The sequence below is a fragment of the Dermacentor albipictus genome, chromosome 1 (assembly GCF_038994185.2).
Source record: "Dermacentor albipictus isolate Rhodes 1998 colony chromosome 1, USDA_Dalb.pri_finalv2, whole genome shotgun sequence".
In the NCBI taxonomy this organism is placed as follows: Eukaryota; Metazoa; Arthropoda; class Arachnida; order Ixodida; family Ixodidae; genus Dermacentor; species Dermacentor albipictus.
This window is the reverse complement of record NC_091821.1, coordinates 36,683,264-36,701,784: the sequence shown is the minus strand read 5'-3', so window position 1 is coordinate 36,701,784 and position 18,521 is coordinate 36,683,264. Positions and strand designations below refer to the sequence as shown.

Here is an 18,521-nt window from a genome sequence, read left to right as displayed (position 1 = left end):
GCTCGCTAGAAAATCCCCGCTTGGCCAGGTTTTATCGAATGGCTCATATTGACCTTTAAATTAGATTGTTACTCGCTAGGCTTTAACTGGATGCGTAATCTTTGTTCTAGCATGTAAATGCAGAAGAGTTATGCGAACACCTGCAGTGCATATGTGCTAGATTATTCTAGACATCTCGCTGCATAAGCGCAACTTGTTGGCGAGCATGCGGGCGTGTCATGCACGGAACGTGAAGAGAGCAGCCCAGCTTTTCTATTAGCAATGTTTTTTTCTTATTTTTAGTCGCCGTTGCAAACCCGTCGCAAACATGTTGCAAACCCGTTCCACTTCCTGTTTGTGAACAGCCGTGCACTGGCCTTTAGCTTGCCTATTCAGCTATTATTTAGATTATGCTTCTGGCGCGCTCTTTACCATTTCCACATTGAAAGGCATTCCACCTCGTAACGTTTCTCTTCTTTTATTTCTCACCTCGAATCCAGCAGGGACAGTTCACTGAGACGGCGTTGACCTCTGAGGGCGAAGTCACAGGCGCGGTATACTGCGGCTTCAGCGCACTGCATGCAAGGGCGTTCTTGTTGTTCTTCTAAATTCTGTTTTACTCTCGCCAACCAGAAGTTAGAGAAGGAGAGAAGGAGGGGGAGGAAAGGGGGAGGAAAGGGGGGAGGAGTTACACTGATGGTCCTGAGTTGCACTTTCAGGAAACGACAGGCGACACCTCAAAAGTTTCTTTGTGCACAATCAATGTTCTCCTCCCCAAATCCTTTTTTATTTGCGTGCATAATTAATGCTAAGGCGAAGTTATGTGTCAGAAACAGAAAAAAGTACCGGCATTGGAAACCAAAGTCTTCAGTGCGACGCGGCCAAGTACGGAAGGAATAGCAAATGCGTTGTGACGATGCATAACGTTGCAAGGGTTGAGTTGCGGCTTGGTTGGTACGATATTTCTGACTGGTGTTTTAGTGAAATATATGCATGTTAAGACAATGACGCTCACAACACCAGTGCTTTTGTTGTGTTCACCTGTCAACTCTTCATATATTTTGGGTTAAAACACAAGTCAGTTCCATAATGGTTTTAGACGGTAGCTCTTGCATGAAGTAAAAAATGCTGAGAAATGTGCGTCCTAAACAAAATAAAGCAGAGGTATGAAGTACACCATTCAAGCGAGCACGTATGCATTCCAGCAACTACGAGGGGTCAATTCAAGCGACTATGTGCACCGAGATTTCTGGGCAATGCCAAGCCCACCCACCGTCATTCAACGACTTATTATAACTAAAAGCACTGTATTCTGATAAGTACTGGGAACATTGTGGTAGAATGCACTCTTTCCTATAAATACTTCATACCGGAGGGAACACGAGGTCTCTACATTCTGCGCGATACTACTGAGAACAAAAGGAATGCCTGCTAAAAAGCTTCCTTACTAGGCTATGTAAAACTCGCAACTGAAAGAAAAGTAACGATTACTTATATGTCCTACATGCTTATGAAAACAAGAATAGAACATTTGGCTGTCAAGCCTTACATTATCAAAAGGAAGTAATGTGGCAAGTTTCAAAAGTAAATATATAAAAGAAAATAATGAAGACATGTTCTAAATTATAAGACGAATTTCAGAAACTCCTTGGAAGGTACAGCTTCAGCAATAAGTAACGTAATATAAATAAAAAGTTCATAATATAAAGCAAAATTATACAAAATAAAAGATTGAAAGCCATTTTTTTTCATAGGCAACTTAATAAATTATACAGACAGTAAAAACCTGTGATTGTCACCATGAGCGAATCACTCAACCACTTCGTTCACGTCAGCAGCGATGCCCCGGTGAATGGAAAACAAAGAAAGGCCTAGCAATTTTATATCTTAGCATCTTGGAGGAATTGGAGAGAAGAAAAAGAGCAAAAGCCAGTCAGTGGCAGTCAGAAAAGTGTTGGGAGACCATCTCCCTTGTCCTCACGAGAGCATCACCCATACAAAGCTATGACCACTATGTTCTTGAAAAAAAAATATACATTGATTTTGCTCACTCTTCATGCTTTCCAAAAGCACGCGCACAACACCTCAAGTGCAACAGTACTCGGGAAGCAAGGATGTTTTGTTTGAAAGCAACGTTCCAAAACAACCAAATAGCGGTCGATTAAGTCTCAGGGAAAGGGACGGGGGGGGGGGGGGGGGGGGGGGGCTGAGGGCGCCTACTTCATCCCCTGGATCCACACCTGACTCATGGCGCTGCCCTTCGTGGATTTTATGACATGCAGACTTTTTTTTATGCACGCACATCCGCGCGGCGGGCCAGATGTTTCGCGTTGCACATGTGCGTGAAAACGGGGCAGAAGGACTCGACAGGTTTGACAGAACCTGCGGAACGGGCAGCCAGACAGCACACGAGTCGCTTGAGAAAGGTACGTGTTCTCTGCTGGATGCTCGCCATAGCAGCCCACTTCGCGGTCGACAGTTGTACAATATCGAGAGCAAAGCATTTTTCGAGCGCGCTTCAACGACGAGCGGATATCACTATGCATATGCAAACCACGTGGAACTGTCGCTTGTGTTAAAAGTTGTTTGCTCAATGCAAACACGTGACAAGCGAGGAGATGTGTGTGCACTCAATGTTTGTGACGAGGTGACGGTTTCTAATGCCTCGCGGCTCGCAGATGTGACCGCCAAGCGTGCATTTTCTTCCTCCCAAATCTCGTTTCTGTACCTGCAGAATTGATATAAGCATAATGCAGAGCTTCTTCCTGTTGATATGCGGTGGTTTCACCGCTATTATTTCACGCCCGATGTTGAATACGCAACGTCGACAATGTAACTCCACTGATAGCGTCAATCGAATCGATGCGCACGTGTCAACCACGCAGCCTGCCATCGGATGGTCAGGAAAATTAACATCAATCTCGCTCAAACACAAATGAATTGTTGCAGTGATCGCTAGCAGTATGGCAGCAGCCATGTAGCCGTAGCAAATGACGCATAAGCATTCCTATCTCCGTTCTCGATTGCCCACTGTTAGCCTGCTGCACGCTGCAGTGGTATGCATTTCGACTGCTTTGGAAGCTCTTATGGCGTGCTGTACGCCCTTTTTCTTTTTCCCGGTGACTCGACGAAGTCCACATCTGAACTCTCCAACGCAAGACAGTGTAGTTCACGCGATCAATTGACTGAAATTTCCTACCGCGTATGGCAGTGCATCCGGGAATAATTGAACTGACCTCCGGCGCCTCGAACCCGTCATTCATCGCTGCTGTGCGCGTGCCTTCTTTCTATCTCGTTGATTCTGTGTCTACTACCCAGTGGCGTCGGTAGAAAGAGGATGCATCCCTTGACGTGCGTTGTGAGAACGGACTACATCTGCCCAATCGATGAACAGACAGCTTTAATTTTAAACAGACGACAGAAACTAATCAATTGATACAATACTGTTTACTTCCTGACAAACCGTACATAAAAACCAACACATACAAACATGTAGGGCATGCGTGGAACAAAATTGTCAGTTTTGCCCAAACGAAGCAATGAGAAGCGTAGCGAGGTTTAGCGTTGCGCTCGAGCTTCTCAGACGGCGTTATAAGAATACGCGAAGGTCCCATGTTGGCGTGACGCCGCACGTGAGATTACCACTGCGCCGGGGCAGAAGGAGCGCCGTGGTTGTTGCCAAGCGTCTCAGAGCGCTGGCTTGGTGGGCAGTGCCACCCAGAGGCCATGCAGGCATTGCACCTCGGTGATGCATGAGAAAGGACCGAAGGAAAACCGTCGGTGTTTGTCAGCGCCCAATAAAATGGCTAGATATATTTATCCTAACGCTTATTTCTTGTTCCGCTTAGATACCGCACCCACAACTGCCCAGGGGGAATATTGTGCGTGCGCACAGCGCTTGATCACGCCAGCAGTGGAGGGCAGAACGCTGCCCTGGCTCCGAGCTGATTGAGCGGAGCGCGTGGTGGTGTGCTGACTTGGCCTCTTAGGTTTCTCAGCTAATCGCGCTGTGTGTCCCTCGCGTCTCTAGAGGCCTTCGAACACTCTACGTGCGGGCGGCGCATTCACCGTCCATGGCTGGACAGCACGGCGGCGCGCGCGAACGAGCCTCGAGGGTTAGTTGCTGTCCTGATAAAAAAAAATATTCAGCGCTGTTCGACATTGTTTTGCCTCAGCGTTATTCTTATAAACAGTGTATGGAGTAATTTGTTAAGATAAACTAATGAACGAAAAATAAATATCACGCTTCAGGCACACAGAATGTCATTATTAGGCCAGAGGAACAGCAGGTGTCCCAATGACACACTCATGGGGAACTCGATGTTGCAGACTATATTTCCATTATTAAGAGGAACGCGCCATCCGAAGCAGACGTCTTTTGATGCATTCCCGCAACGACGAATTCCCTCAATTTTTCTATTTAGGAACCGGTGACTTCTTTTGCCTTTTTGTATATGTCGCCAATTGAGACAACTGGCGACATATTGGCGACTTCGAAGTTGAGACTCCAAAAATGGCCATGGCCAATACAGCGATACCTGTAGTGCGGATCCTGGCAGTGTTGTGGCAGGCCATGATGCGCCCAGCGTGCGGCAGCAGACAGCGGACGGAAAGGCGCGACGGAGACAAGCGCCGCACTAGGAATCTCCATCGTGCCTTTCCGTCTTGCGACTGCTGCTGCGCGCTGTGCACACCGGGCCTATATCAGCGCAACGCCGAAGCCACTACGCCACCAAAGCGGGAGACTGGGGGTATTTTATTAGGTTTAACCAGGAAAACGCAAAGGCAGAGTGCTTGCGCGTCGAGGGGATTCAACGCCTGTTCTGCGCGTTACATCGATGAGATATCGATCGCATAATTGCATCAAGTCCGATTGTAGGACCTGATACTGAGTAGCTAGATACGTGAGCGGCTTATTGTGGGCCAAATTTCTTGCGCATTTTCGCTGAGAAATGTCTGCTCTGGGGTAGGTTCACTGCATGCATCCTGAGCATATAAAAGGGCACATCGGTTCTCAGTTCTTATCCATTAGACGATTTCATATCCCTCTTCGTTAAATCCGTAACAAGTTTAATTAGCCTACTGTTCTGGTAAATCACTCCGGCTTTTTCGGTGATGTGATAATGATATGTGAGACATGGTACGCAAACGAGAATGTGTTCGCGCTACCAATGTATCAGACGTACTTTGTTAACCGTCCAAGTGGACGTCGAGGTGGTGGTGTCTCGGTGCTTGTTCGTTCTGATCTTGAATGCCACTTAATTACCGAGTTTTCCTTTGTGTCTGACAAGTGCGAAGTGTTCTCTCTCTCTCTCCTTGCCAACCGCACTGCATCTTATGTTTCCTAGCGTCCTCCAAATGGTGCTGCATTAGAGTTCATAAATAATTACACTATTTTCTGTGGTGGAGACTTAAACATCGATACGTTGGGTGATAGTATACTGCAATTTGACTTTGATGTAACAGTGTCTTCTAATGCAAGTTGAAATGTGATTAAGTTGCCAACTCCTATTACACAACAGTCAGCGTAACTTCTTGACACATTTATAACTAACGTTCAGATGTCACGAAATCAGGTGTTGTTTGCTGTGACCTGAGTGATCACACGGGAATATTTTTGTGTGCTCTGAAACAAACGACTAAACGCCCATTACTGTGTGATCGATACTGTCAGACAACATTCGATAACACCCTTGAATAATTTCGTGCTGTAATAAAAAATGTGTCACAGGGTTATGTATACTGCGCAGTTGAAGCAGGTACTGCATATCAAATATTTATGAATAAATTAAAAAACGTTATATTCTGAGCACTTCCCAATGTAAAAAACATCAAGACAGAGGAAAACTCGGAAGCCCTGTGTTAGCTTTTCTTCGCTTCAACGCAGTAGTCTTAAAGACCAGCTCTAGAAAACCTTTGTCAAAGCTAGAGGCATTTTAACTCTATCGCGATACAAAGCGTATTCAAATAAATTAAACAAGGACATCAGAGTTGCTAAGACTCAATTTTATAAGGACATTTTACAGCGTAGTAGTGGTTGCATGTGACGTCCTCTGGCGGAAACTATCCACTCTTTTCAATCCTGGTGGCAAAAGTGAAATAGCTGATAAAATGATTTTCGACGGAACTCAGACGTGTTGTCCCATCACTGGCAAAATTCCTTCAACAGCTCTTTTCTCGTACATTCCCAGTAGTTTAGAAGCGTTGAAATTTCTTTGAACGAGTAGTCATGACAGCGTTCTTTTTCTCTTGTAGATAACCAGGAAGTTACATCACGTTTCGTAGCCTTAAAAATAGCAGATCGTTGGATGCAGACGACTTACAGATATTACCTATTAAACGTGTTATCGACCTGATTGTACGTCCGCTGACCCATGTCTTTAACCTTTGTCTTACTACATCCACTTTCTCTGTTCAAATGCAAGTCGCATTCCGGTCGTTAAAAAAGAGGGATAAAAATAGCGTTTACAATTGGCTAACATCCTTACTTCCTGCTTTTTTGCAAGAATCTAAAGAATCATTTCAACTCATCTCTCTAGTTTTACCGAGCGACATAACGTTCTAACGCCACTCCAACATGGTTTCAGAAACAAGTAGGCCGGCTTCGGCGTTTCTTGCGCAGAAAGAATTTATTCTGAGAAACTTTGAGGAAAAACAACGAGTATTAGCCCTCTTTATTGACTCTAAGAAGCCTTGAATTGAATTGAATTTTTATTCTCCTTGAGCAAATACACAAGGAAGGAGTAGCCACAAAACGCTATTGAGATTGGTAGCTTGACGAGGTGGCTGCCCCTTTACATAGCAGCAGCAGCAGTAGTTATGAAACAATTTTCATACAAATGACTGCTTTCATACAGATGTACGAAGAATGATTGCACAACGGAACATAAGCATTTCGCAAAATACAAAAGAAAGCTTCACATTTATGAGCAAAATATATGAAAATAGATAAATAAATACATCATAATTCACAGGAACTGATCTTGCATTGTTTTTTTTTTTAGACAACTGTGACACATCTACAGATTTGTTGGCAAGATTATTGAGCAGAGCCGGAAGAGTAAAAGCGATTGATTGTTTGGCATAGTTGTTTTGAGGAGTAGGTATGTGCCAAATAGTGTGGTGACGCGTAGTGTATACGGCAATATTTTCTCTTAACTCTGAAATCTCGCTGTAAAAAGAGTTGTTCTTTTTTGTGGCCGAGCAGTATGTCTGGAGTAAATGATAATTATAAAAATCATGGACATTTATAACATTAAATTGTTTAAAGAGTCGTTGCGTGTGAAAATCATATGGGACGTTTGCAATTATTCGCATAAACTTCTTTTGAAGTAGGAACAGTCAGTTTAGATTAGTTTTTGTTGTTGTGCCCCATACTAGGTGGGCGTAGGATAACTGAGAAATGGCTAACGAGTTATATAGTAGTAGTTTTATACGTTGAGGAATGATATGTCTACATTTGCTTAGCACACCCGCAGTTTTGCACAATTTTTTATGAGTTTCGCGGACATGGTCATCCCAAGTTAAAGTACTTGAAGAATATACGCCCAGCACTTTCATGCATTCTACTATTTCAATTACATTGTGACCAAGTGTAAGCAGCGGCAAGCTTATAACCTTATTTTTTGGTCTGAAGAGTATTGCTTTTGTTTTTGCGGTATTAATAAGTAAGGAATTGCACTTTGTCCATTCCAGTAACAGCGGAATTGTTTCATCATATCTTTTGTATATCGTCAGTTGTTTTACCGGTGATTAATAATGTAGTGTCATCAGCATAGCAAATTGATGTTACATGTGGATTTAGGGTAAAGGAGTGTAGGTCGTTAACGTAAACACAAAATAAAAGTGGCCCCAATATACTGCCCTGAGGTACTCCCATCTTTATGCATTTAATATCTGAAGAGGATGTTCCTATTCATACGTACTGCTTACGATGCCTTAAGTAAGAAGCTAGGAGGTCATACGCAATGCCGTGTACGCCGTATGACTGCAATTTATCAACTAGTATTTCATGCTGTAGTGAATCAAAGGCTTTCGATAAATCTACGTATACTGCCAGTGTTAAATTATGGTCTGAAAAGTTTTTAAAGATTCTTTCCTTTTGCGTTAGCAGCGCGGTTTCTGTCGAACAATGCTGACGAAATCCATGCTGAAAATTGTGTAGTAATGGTTGCTTAGAAAAAGAGTTAGACAATCTTATATACAAGAGCTTTTCTATCGCTTTGGAAAAAACGGGTAAAGTCGATATGGGTCTATAGTTCTTTGATACATCTCTGTCACCGCCCTTAAAAATTAAAGTTACTTTTGCAATCTGCATGTTTTTTGGAAATACATCAGTGGAGAGAATAAGATTAAAAATGGGCGTTAATGGACGCGCTATCTCATGCACTACATACTTTAGTGGTCCTAATTACAGGTTGTCTACGTCGCAAACGCTACTGTTTTTAATGTTTATTATTGCGGAAGCTACCTCTTGAGCGTCTGTTGGGTAAAAAAAAATATGGTGTTTGGGCTTGTGCAAGGTCTGTGTATACTGTTGTGTTGTTTTACTGTATTACTTTTGAATTGGTTAATGAAAAAATTGTTGAACAGAATGGCTAAAGCAGTACCAGAAACATAATCATTACCGTAACATATTGAGTCAATTTCATTGGATTCTTGGTTAGGCCCGAGAACAGTGTTTATTTTCTTCCAGGTCAGGTCGGTACGCTTAGTGTCACGTGAAAATAGATTAGAGTAATACGCCGACCTCGCTTTACGGAGCAACTTCACAACATTGTTTCTAAGCCGCTTAAATTCAGCAAATACATTTAGGTGCTTGGTTTTAAGGAAGGTAGCGTAAAGTTCTTCTTTGGTTTTAATTTTATCGTATATATCCAAGGTTTTCTTATTTTGTGTGTCCGTTTAGCAGTTTTTGTGGGAAAACTTGCGTGATAAGCATTTTTCACTACATTAAGAAATTCGTCATATGCCTTATCTGCATCTTTGATTTCATATATGAAGTCCCATGTAACATCCTGCAGAAATTCTTTAAACCGCGTCAAGTTTGCATCCGAAATATCTTGATAAACGCGTTGACGTTTTGCTTTTTTACGGCAAACTCTGTCTAAAAGTAGAAAAATGGGTAAATGATCACTGATATCACAAGCTATGGTGCCAGCGGTAATTTTTTCAAGCATGGTATTCGTTATGAATAAATCTAACAAAGTCTCTGATGTGTCTGTTATTCTCGTTGCGCTTGTCGGAACAATATCATAGCCATACATACTAATAGTCGATAACAAAGTCACTTGCTTGGAATCACGTTGAAGTGAATTAATATTAAAATCACCTCCGACAACAAGTTTCAGATTCTGCTCAGTTGAAAAACATAATAAACGTTCCAAAAAACCAAAGAAATTGTCAGAGCGGCCAGCGGGCGGCCTATACAAGCCAAGAAACATGTTTTCATTTGCACAGACCGCTACAGCTTCATAGTCATCAGTTACACATGTGTACTCTCTTTCAAGGTGGCAATCGATGCATTTTTGCGTAAGGATAGATACACCACCCCCTCTTTTGTTGTTTCGCGTCACGAAGAAATGAGCATACGGTGGTGGCGCATACATTTCCGAGTCATTTTCGTACCATGGTTCCGTCAATATAATCACAAAGAAGGGGAAGCTTACGTGATGAAAAAAAAGTTCCAGGTCATCTATTTTTGATTTTGCAGACCGACAATTGAGAGTGAAAAAAGACAAAGACGAATTTCGTGGTTTTACTTTTTCAGAGAACTGGTGGGGTAAGACAACCATATCGGATAATCACACAAGCAATGCTGCTAAGTCAACGATTGCAACCGCGTGTCTTTCTTGACAACAGTCGCTCGATCCCCAGTGGCCGTCCGCATAAGAATTTTGCGGTTCGCATGCCAGACAAAACGGAAGTTGTTCACCGCTGCCCAGTCTTTTGTTGAGCGTAGAAGTTCTCGGTTCTGTTTCATTATATTTCCTAGGATTGAAGCGTGGTTCCCGACGTCTCTTAGCCTCTTACGTTTAGCGTACCACAGTTCTCTCTCTCTCTTTGACGACTGAAACGAACAATTATACCGGGGGTTTTGTCTGGCCTTGTGAGAAGGCGGTGTATGGCAGTAATCTTTCAGGCAAGGTACTTCAAGAACAGGTGCAAGTTCATTTAATTTACCGAGCAAATCTTCACCAGGTGTCACAGGAATACCATGGAACTCTAAATTTAGGCACCTGCTGCGCCATTCGAGTTCATTGATGGTCTCCTGTAAAAACTGCATCTGTGTTTCTCTCAATCGCGCTTCGTCAATCTTGTCCACTCTTTTCTTGAGCGACTGTATATCCTTGTCCTGTTTATCTAGACGTTTCATGATGTCGTCAAACGTTTGTGACATATGGTGAATCGATTCTTCGATTCCGAGAACAGATTTCCTTAGCGGTAATAGTTTCTCTAGCTTTTCTCCTATCATCGCTAGCTGTAAGGAAACATCGGTTGCTTCGTATGCTGAACTGGAACTTTTTGCCGATATGCCAGCGGATTTTGCTTCCCGACAAGATTCGCACTTCCATGTTTTCCGATAGGTGTCACTTTTCGAGCGGAGTACCTTTTGTGTCACATCGCAACACCTTCCAGCATGGAAAATGTTGTTCCACCCAATACAAGCAAGAGTCAATTCATCGCGTGTGGTAGACTTTTCACAGACAGAGCACTCGGTACTAGACATAACCGCAAGGGATCAATGGCAGCAGCGGCAGGCGAGACAGATTAAGGGCACCAATAGTACAAAGCTGTGGTTAACTGACCTGCGTAAAGCAGCAAGCAGATTTACGATGCGCTCTGGTCACCGCCGCTGCTGCCAGTGGAAGGCCATGCAGACATCGCTGGATATATATCCGGCCAAGCAGTGTCCAGATGTCGCTGCAGTGCCGTGACGTTGCGCCGAAGTACGATGCAGGGGCGCGATCGGAGATATTTTGTTCGCTGCGCGTTCTGTTCAGTTGCTGCAACGTCACAAAGTTGCAGTATGCAAAATTTGTGACAGCGGGGCGGAGAGAGCAGCCAATCAGGAAGCGGTGACCTCCCCGGAAGTTTACTTCCGTCGTTTGTCGTCTGCTTGCAAGCAGTATACTACAAAACCAAATGTTTCTCGTCTTCCAAATGAATTAAATCTTTATCTAAAAAAATGTATTTTTCTTCTCAAGCCCAAACACGTTTTCAAATAGTAGTACGTGTGACTACTGCAATTTATAACTACAAGGTTCTTTGCGTCGTCCCTAGGTGGTGTCGCGCACAGCGAGAAGGAAAAAGAAAAAAAAAACGACGGGAAGAGTGGCGCACTTTTCAAGAGGCAGCGACAACATCCCAGTGGCTCGCTGGCACCGATGATGTTGTCGATTTCTCTGTGCAACCAACGAATTATTTGTTTCGAGAAAGAAAAACGACGCCGGAATTCACTTTCTGTCATTTCTTAAAACGCGTTTCGCAAACGTGCCATTCTGCAGCCGCAAAGGCCGCCTGTTGGATCCAATCCAATCCACCAGACGCGCCATGCGAAGCCGTATGATCGCTCCAAACTTCTCAACTCCCGTCGCGTTCGGACGAAATGCTCGGTGGGCGGATGATTGACAGGAGCGTGTCGTCATTTTGACGTCACCAAAAACGGGGCGGCGCCCCGCGGCTGGCGACGTCGGCGCGGAGTAGGCCAATCGCGCGCGCCGGTAACCGAACGAACGCGCCGAACAACCATCTCCGATCGCACCCCAGTAGTTCAGCTTGTAGATATGGTCCTCGTGGTCGGCGTTCCGTGGCGAGATAACAGCGACATTTCTTCTTTTTTCCCTGCGTAAAGCAGCAAGCAGATTTACGATGCGCTCTGGTCACCACCGCTGCTGCCAGTCGACATCGTAAATCATCAAATACTTCTTGCCGAACTTGAAAGCTATGGGATTCGAGGACATGCTCTTGAACTCATTATGTTAACGTTAATGGACACTCATCGCAAACGCTATGTCTTACGTCAGGAGTGCCGCAGGGAAGTATACCGGGACCTTTCTTGTTTAACTTATATATTAACGACATCGTCAATAATCATGCTAACTCATTTTATATTATATACGAAGAATGACACAGGTGTATTTTTAAGCGGTAAAAATCCTGACTAATTGATCAGAAAAGCTAATGAAATGCTTGTCATACTCAAGCCTTAGTCGCAACTAAAGGCATTAGAAATTAATGCGGCTATAACAAAAGCGATCATTTTTCGCCCGAAAGGTGAAAGTGTCGTATGCGATGAATATTTTACTTATAGCTCCAATAACACGGAAACTGTGTCAGCATTCAAAGCCCTTTGTGTTTGGTTTACAGAAAAGTTACAGTGGGATGTGCATATCAGTCACGTGTGTTTAGCTGTCACGTTTTCGTGGTCTCTTATATCGCAAATACTCACGTCCTCCCTACTAATATCAAATTGCTGCTTTTCAAATCTTTGTTTATGTCACAAGTGAATTGCTGCCAACTCGTATGGAGCACTGCCACGCACACAGCCTTAAAGAAGGTCTACGTTCTTGAAACGAAAGCTCTACGCGTTACTTACAACTTAGCCAGAGCTCACCCTTCCGCACAGCTCTTCCAAACTGCTGATATTCCAACGGTTTTTGGTATTTATAGCCTACGCCTAGTTCTTCGATACAAATACGAAATAAAGAACCATACCTATATGCTAAAGAAATAGCAGAGTTAACCGAATACGCTTCTGTGTATCCTTTACGGCTAGTGAAAAAATTCGAAACAAGAACACTACGCATAAATTGCGGGGCCCAAATGCTGAAAATAGCTCTTCCCTCTGTATTATATGTTTTAAAGCGAAATGCTCATGTTGCAGGTCTGAACTTCATGTTTTCTTCGTGTGGAACTCATATCTAGAATATCAGTTATGAAAATTGTCTTTGATGTGTTTTTCTTCGCTTTTTGCTTTTTTTATGATTGTATACAAGCATAATGTATGTTTCTTTCCTTATGTTTATGTTTACGTGCGCAGGTTATGTATACCGCCACTGCATGCTGCTGAACTGCAATAGGCAGGGAAGCCTAGTCAAGCTCACAAGAGCTTTTTCTTCCCATGCCCTCAGCTCTCTGAAGTGTTAAATAAAATGATTCACTTTGTTACAGCCGGTCTGTTTACAACCCTATTTGGCCGCGCTAAGCGTTTGAAATACCTTTGTGTGTATTTCTCTACTGACTTACCTGGGAAGGAGCATATAGGGGCCCCATAACGGAAAATTATTCTGGCCTCCTGACGTCAAATTTGCGTAACCGCCGACGCAAGCATCGGGTGGCGACCCGCAGCGTTATTTGAGCCGCCCAATCAAATGCGCTTTTCGTTTATGGGAGGTTACCCTTCTTTTCTTTCAAAGCGAATAGCGTTGCCTACCTTGACATATTTTTCTTATCTAATTGGCTGACAAATGGTGATGAGCAGACAGAAGTGGAGAGGGTTTCCGTGGGCCGAGCTAGCACAGTGAAAGTAGATGACCGGAGGAGGAGGGTGGTGCCGGAGTCTGCAACTGGCCCGCCTCCCCTCGCGTTGGCTGGTCAAAAATCGCAGGGGCGTGCAACGGAAGGTTAAATATGCCGCTAAAACATCTCCTTAGCAATGAAGAGTTGACAGAATGATGTCGTATAGGAGCCGAAAAGGCTTGACAACGTTACGCTGCCAAGCAAAAAATTTTAAATGCAAATAAATCCTTTCTCCCCAGCAGCTCCGAGTGTAGCCAGTGCCAGAGCGATCGGTGAGTACCGATCTTCCATTACTTTCGGAACGAGGCAGTCTCAAGTTATTCCGCTAAAATGCAGTTTTGTTCGGCATATTAAGGTATCTTTAATGCGTAACCGTCACTTTGACAAGGTGAGTTTTCGCGTTTTTGTGACGTCGCATCACAGACCGGCGAAGTGGGCGCTGCCCAAAAGCTTTTAATCAATACCGGAGGGTTATTGGCGAAAAAGGCGTAGAATTAGGAATAATTATATTCCTTTTGTTCGGTCTACTCATGCATAACCAGTGTGTACACGTGATATCGGATGGGTAGTTTTCGCGGTTCTCGGAACGTCGCGTGACAGACAGGCGAAGTAGAGCCCACCCCACCCCCCCAAAAAAAAGAAAATTCACCAATCGTGGAGTGCTGAATGCCGAAATGGGATATAAACAGTTCGGAATAGCTTTACCTTATAGCGCCCTAGGTTACATAATGGTTAAAGTCAGACGTCTGTTAAATTTCATTAAACGTGATTCCAAATCTGCCCCCTAAATTCCTTGAAGAAGCTTTGCATATCACAAGTGTGCGACCCTTCCTTGAATATGCTTGTCCATAATGGCGTCAATTTCATGGCCAAACGCTACTCTACAGACTTCAACGCATACAAAGCCGCGCTGAACGCTCTGTGACTTGTATTTATTTATTTATTTATTTATTTATTCAGCAATACTGCCGATCTCACAAGACATCATTGCAAGGAGGGCTTACATATAAATTCAAAAGAAGTGGAATCAAATCATTTGTACAGTGCAAAACACTGAAGTAATGAATACATGAAGATCAGTAGTAGCAATGCAACAAATCACGGCAAGACTACAAATTACAATTACAATGGTAGGGTGCGTAATGTACAATCAGGTTATTCAAACAGAAAGTCCGGATATAGGTTTAAAAAAAAGTTTACAGTAACTGCTGCGCCTGTACATCCATTTCCACCACAGTTAACAATATATTTAAAGATGAAGCCTTAGTAACACAAGGACTGAGTTGGTTCCATTCCCTTGTGATTCGAGGGAAATGTGAACATTTGAAGCAATTTGAGTTGAAAGTGCACTCATTAAGTGTTTGAGAGTGCCTGTAGCGTGTGGATCTAGAACGATTCTATGAAGTTAGTCTAGACGTGTCAATGTTTATGTCATCAAGAATTGATTGAAGCAAAAACTTTAGCCTTGCTAGTTTTGCCCGACTTATCAGTGTTAATAACCCAGCTTTCTTTAGTAATTCAGTCGGAGAATCCGTTGGCTTGTATTTATTATAAATGAACCTTACTGCCTTTCTCTGCACCCCCTCCATTCTTGCAATAAGTTCCTTTGTGTACGGGAACCAGACAATATTAGCGTACTCTAGCACTGGTCTAACAAGCATTTTGTAGGCCAGTAGCTTTGTATGTGGGGGCGCAAGATGAAGGCGTCTTATCAAAAAAGAAAAACCGCTTTAGTGCGCTTGAAGCTATATCATTAACATGGGTTTCCCGTGGAAGACCATGCGTTAACGTGACGCCTAAATATTTATGCTCGAATACACCAGTGAGAAGTGTGTCGTCAATAATGTAAGTAAAATCACATATTTGTTTCTTTACTGCTGACACCACGAAAAGACAGACTCTAAGGCATTGTTTAGTACGTGGCGATCATCGTCGGAATTGATTTCACGGTACAAAATACAATCGTCAGCGAATAGACAGATGTTAACACATAATCTGGAAGGCAAATCGTTTATGTATATCATAAATAAAACAGGGCCCAATACCCTGCCCTGGAGCACTCCCGATGATACAGGTGCTAGAGTGGTATCTTAGTTATAAATATGCACGAATTGCGAGCGGTCAGTCAGATAGTTTTCTACTCATTTAATAATAAAGCATCCTCCTAGTGTGCACTGAAGCTTCCTAATTAGTTTTTTGCTTGGTACATGATCAAAAGCCTTGGAGTAGCCCAATAAAATTAAGTCTGTTTGTTTTCTATCATCTTGACTGTGACATGTCGTGTGTTAGTTTTAGTAGCTGTGTGACTGTTGAGAGACCGTGGCGGAAGCCGTGTTGATAGGAAGAAAGAATAGATTCCTGTTCTAGGTATGTGTTTATGCGTTTAAGTACTGCGTGTTCGGGAAGTTTACATATGGGTGAAGTTAGGGAAAGGGGCCTGAAATTATATATCTGTGATGCGCTACCAGAATTATGCGCGGGGATGATTTTAGCAGTTTTGCATTCGGCAGGAAGTGAGTACGTCATTAATGATTTATTAAAGTTTTCGCATGCATATGTAGCCTTCCGCTCAGCATATCTCTTAAAATATAGATATGTTATCGGGTCCAATCGCTTTCTTCGTGTCAATATTTAACAAGAGGTTTAACAGGCCTGGTTCTGTGATTGTAAGGGGCTCGATATGCTTTCGACCACGTGGTATACTGCGTGCGGAAATACAGACTGAAAATAACTGTTAAAGGAATTTGCGGAGTTTCTATTATCATCACTAGAAGCGGCGGAGCTGTCATGATGTTTAGGGTAAACTCCAGAACTTCTGTGGCGTGCTTTTCAAAAATTTAGGAAGAGTTTTAGAAAAATAGTTATTCTTAACTGCCTTAATTTTTCCCTTCATATTTGTAATGGATGCGTCAAACGCATGTCTGTTTACGTGTGTAGGCTTTAGCTTGAGGCTTTTACGTAGGCTTCTTACTTTTTGTTTAGCTTGGATTATCTCACGTGTTATCCATGCATTTGTTTTGTTTGCCTTTTTCGTTTTCATTGGCTCGTAATTTCGAAGGCTGAAAAAAACAATGTCTGTATTTTTTCCACAAAGCGTCTATATCTGTGTAGACGTCCGTAAAAAGTTCTTCAAGTGTAGCGTATTGAAAACTGATATGGTCGGTAATAGTGACGTCATCAGCATTTGGAAAATCACGGTGCTTCACTGCACGCACAGTCATCACTTCCTTTCTCTTTTCTTCTTTCTAGTCCCCTTTTCCCTTACCCCCAGTGTAGGGTAGCAAACCGAATGCTCGTCTGGTTGACCTCCCTGCCTTTCCTCTCTTTGCTATCTCTCTCTCTATAATATGTGCTACACTTTTCAACGACAGGAATAAGGGTTTCTGGGCGGACGGTGCAATATGTTATTTGGTGACAGGATATGCCTTACAGAATTTGTCAATTTATGCTTCCAATGAGAAAGTGATGGCTCAGAAATGTCAGATCAAGAATATTTGAAGTAGTTCCCTTAGTTCGCGTGGCCTGAATCCCTACCACATTCAGGTTAAAATGTAACATCATATCACTTATTATTTAAGAGGCTGTCGATGGAAAATGCATGGCTTTTCAATCAATATCGGGTAAGTTGAAGTCGCCCACTAAGATTAGCCGGTCACGTCACATACGACGCTGTATATGGTCATATAGCAAACGGGTGATCCTACAGTCAGATGTGGTACAGCAGTAAACGCATCCCACCTTAACCGCGCGCTGGTCCAACGTTACTTTGCAAAAGATTGCTTGAACATTTGCTACGTCAGGGAGCCTTGAAAAAGGGATAGCTTTCTTTATAAATATGGCAACGCCCCCGCCACGTGTGTGTCTGCCTTTTCGCACTACTGAATAGTTTGGCGGGGACAATACAACGTCCAGGATATCATGTGTCAGCCATGTTTCTGTCCCGGCAACGAAATTTACCTCTAGACTAATTAAGACCGACTCCGGTGAATCAACTTTATTAACAATGCTACACGCATTTAAATTTATGAAACTTATTTCGAATTTTGCTGTATTCGGCGTAGACATAGCGACCTCGATTCCCCTCCCCTTGCTGTTTTTTTTTTCAAGCTAAGAATGCTCGACTGTCTCTCTAATAGTACATCATTTTGACTCTCATCCCATCAGTACAGCTCACCGTTAATTCTCAGTATGTCATAAGTTAAATAAACACTCTCTCCAGCTTCCGCTCTTGTTTTGCCATAGTTTCAGAGTTTCTTCTTTTTTTTGTCTTGAATACGGGCTGAGAAATCTTCACTTATTGGTCCCTTTCAACTTGCTACAGTTCTTCAACATCCTTAATTTAACTCGAAAGTCAGCAAGTTTCATGACTACCGGTCATGTTCGTTTGGCTGCAGGTTTCCCAAGTCTGTGAATTCTTTCGAAAGTAACAAGTTCCATTTGTAGAATGTTTTCAACGATTGTTTGATTTATAACTTCTTCAAGGGAGTCGTCACTTTCTTTTTCATTCTCAGGGATACAATGAATGATAAGATTAGACCTTCTGGAACGATTTTCCCGATCATCCTCCTTGAGCTCGCGGGTATAGTTTTCTCCAAACTAGCCAATTCATTAATACAAGCCTTTGCCATCTAATCTTATCATTAGTTCCAGCTTGGAATCAGTTGCGGTTAATTGTTCTTGCTAAGTTTCCTTCGGGCCCTCAGCAACCAGCGGCAGTTGCTTCGAAATAGTAGTGGTATCAGTACCGGGGTTAGTTTCATTGTCACCACATGATAACATAGTGTTTTGTTAAACGAAACGCCAACGCATTCCCACAGCAGTCCAGCAAGCAACCTTGGTCACGGCAGCACAACTGAAAACGCGTTATTTGACTGAAAACATTTGTCATAACGTTTTCCCGCCGGCGTAAGGAAGGAGAACAGATTATAGGCGGATGCATTCCAGTGGTCCTGCCACGTGTTTCGCTCGAGCGGCCTTCGTATGCGCCTCTTCTATGCCACAATGTCAAATTTTCCGCTTGG

At 43.1% G+C, this 18,521-nt stretch overlaps 1 protein-coding gene across 1 annotated transcript in view; it reads left to right on the top strand.

The window, feature by feature from the left end:
• The first annotated feature begins 2,345 nt into the window (after nucleotides 1-2,345).
• Nucleotides 2,346-18,521, top strand: part of LOC135901065 (high-affinity choline transporter 1-like) — a 99,829-nt gene continuing 83,653 nt past the window's right edge. Inside the window, exons 1-2 of the mRNA XM_065430733.1 lie at nucleotides 2,346-2,405; nucleotides 13,743-13,772. The gene's annotated coding sequence lies outside the window, so the exon portion shown is untranslated. The remainder of the gene's footprint in view (nucleotides 2,406-13,742; nucleotides 13,773-18,521) is intronic.